We start from the raw sequence: 2,705 nt of genomic DNA, 5'->3' as shown, positions 1-2,705 counted from the left end.
TAATAATAATAATAATTTGTCACAGGAAGAGGAATGGAGGGGAAATTGATACTGTGCTTACTGTCTCTTCTTCAATTTAGCAAGAACCTTGTTACCTGTGGTGTCTTTGGGAAAGGACATGTTTTGGGGGGTCTTAATGAAAAGATAATTAAAATATAGTTTTCTTTCACATTTTTGCCATATTAACATTCAAACACAGCTGCACTTAGTTACATTTGCAATGAGTTCCCCTGTGAGGGTGACTGTACATTTTGCCTAGCAGATGATAAATACAGTGAAATCTTATTTGCCCCTTCAGCTGATAGCACTGTCCCCCACTGTCAGATACTCTGGACCTTCCAGGTCCTCCCATACAATGCAGGACAGCTAGTCCTGCATTGTGTGGGATGATATTAAAAAGTTGTGGCTTAAAAGATTAGTATATTTCCTGATTCATAATTCCTCGCCTTCATACAGTGGCCCACCTTATCATGTTCAAAAGATCAATTTCCAGAAAACTGATCAGATCTGTAAGACACATATAGCAAAACATTATTTGACAAGAGTTTTAACCAGTTCCTGTTTCATCCAAAGCAAGAAAAAGATTTGTTTTTACTAAACTTAAAAAATTGTAGTGCCATATCAGGGCATTGCACCATACACAGCCAGCGATGACTTTCCCTTTATCAGTCATATGACAGTTATACAATCAGTTTATAGTTAAGGCATGTATGGCTCTTCCCTTTCTCTGTTATTTGGTTCTAGTTGGTCATTAAGTGATGGGAGGAGACAGAAAGCAGCTGCCCTATATATGTTGCAGGCAGAGCCTCCCATTCACACAACCCTTATTCTGGTGAGTTGTGCAGCATTGTGCTATGCACGCTGGTCATTTGTGTATCTGTGCACAATCTCATTTATTTTTATTCTTGCCATACAGGTTCTTTAACAGGCGACAGTGACAGACTGCAGAAATGACTGGCTCTGAGAGAAGTTTTGCCAAGGGTATGTATGCAATGTGACTTAAACCAGCAGAAAGCAAACTCCCTCCTTATGACAGGTCACCAAGTTCATTTATTATAGCTGCTGTAAACCATGTATTATTAGGATTGCCAAGGTACACTGCTTTGCATGATAGATAGGACCCTGGGCTCTTGGTTGCAAAAACTGTAGAAACTGCAGAAATGTTCAGCTGTTTTTCTGTTGAATGGCTGCTTTACTGTTTGAATGTTCTGAGGATTCCTGTGTGCAAACCCTAGTCTGTCTGCATGCAGCACAACTGACATGTCAGGAGGTGGGCAGAGCCACAAAGACTCTGAACACAGCCAATGGGAGGATTAGCTGGGTCTTCCTGGCAGATCAGTCTGTAACTTGTGTGTATTGCAATGTAACATCACCTTTAGACAATGTTGCAATTGTGTTGTGCACACTGATAAAATGATTTTTGATCTTCATTTGCTGCAGTGTTTTTAAAGAGACAGCAAACAGTTGTTTATGTTTAAATGCTTCTAGTATTTTTTATTTTTTGACATACCCCTTGTACCTATACTGCCCTATATAAAAAATAAACCTATGATTGTTTTTGTTTAAGGTTGTGTTTTTGTTTTTGTTTTTTACATTAGCCAGTATTGTTCTTATGTACTTTATTTATTTTTGTAAAAATATTATTACCTTTTGTCTTTCAAATGAATGCTTAATAGTTACGTACTGACAAATGTACTGTGGGTATGTTAAAGTTATAGATTGCGAACTGAACTCCAGTGTTATGCATGCTCAAATTTAATTATGCAGGCACTGATTTGATTTTCAAATATTTTGTGCAAAATGCCCTATAGGGCTCTATGTTGGGGAGACTGATCAAACCCTCCATTGGTGAATGAACCTACATCGAGTTGGCATTAATTAAAAAACAAAAGTAAAAAAAAAAACACAAAACATAGTTTCCTATAGCAGCCCATTTATGCAGCAAAGACCAACCTAAGAAATAAGAGTATTAAAGGGGAACTGTAGCCTGAATGGGGACTGCCAATTGACCTCCACTAAAACAAAACGTTTTCCTAAATAACTTTGAATAAAGACTATAAACAACTCCACTGCTAGGTGTGTTTTTGCTTTGCCATTTAGCCCAACAACACTCGCCGTAGATTATTGTCGCCGGAGACAAATGGTCATAATCATCTCGTGAGAAAATTATTTGTACAGCCTCCCACTCCCAAAATGTCCTGGCAGATCAATGAATGACCAAGCAGAGAGATGTGTGTACAGTGCTCATTCATTCTCCTGTCACTGGCCACGATCACTAAAGATTGTTTTCAGCAACAGAAATGGACGTCCGTACATTTATTCTGAAGCTCTATTATATCCTAAGGCTACCGGTTAGATTTCTGTTGGTGGAAATAATATTTTCTGATCATTTCTAGTGACACTAGAACAAACACGTGCTGCACACACAATACTGTTCAGCTCTTTGGAGTTTGCAGGGGGAAAAAGGGTTATCTCAGCCTGGCTAAAGAAAGAAAAAAATATTTGTAGAACATGCTACTTCTTGGACGTAATTGATCCTTTATTTATTTCAGGTAGTGCCCCCCCAGGACCGGTGCCACAAGGGTTGATTCGACTTTACAGTATGAGATTCTGCCCCTTTGCCCAAAGAGCAAGGCTCATCCTAATTGCCAAAGGAATCAAGTAAGAAATTTAGATACACAATGTCTGATTCTAATGTTCTGTAT

At 38.5% G+C, this 2,705-nt stretch overlaps 1 long non-coding RNA gene across 1 annotated transcript; it reads left to right on the top strand.

Annotated features, from left to right (window-relative positions):
• Nucleotides 1-771: 771 nt before the first annotated feature.
• LOC140321429 (uncharacterized) lies at nucleotides 772-2,699 on the top strand. The gene is made up of 3 exons (XR_011918940.1): nucleotides 772-832; nucleotides 917-981; nucleotides 2,553-2,699. It is a non-coding gene; the product is annotated as an uncharacterized lncRNA (long non-coding RNA).
• Nucleotides 2,700-2,705: the final 6 nt, after the last annotated feature.

Source organism: Pyxicephalus adspersus, unplaced genomic scaffold, assembly GCF_032062135.1.
Source record: "Pyxicephalus adspersus unplaced genomic scaffold, UCB_Pads_2.0 Sca3762, whole genome shotgun sequence".
Lineage (NCBI taxonomy): Eukaryota > Metazoa > Chordata > Amphibia > Anura > Pyxicephalidae > Pyxicephalus > Pyxicephalus adspersus.
Note: the sequence above shows the minus strand (reverse complement) of the source record. Positions and strands in the feature narration are given on the sequence as shown.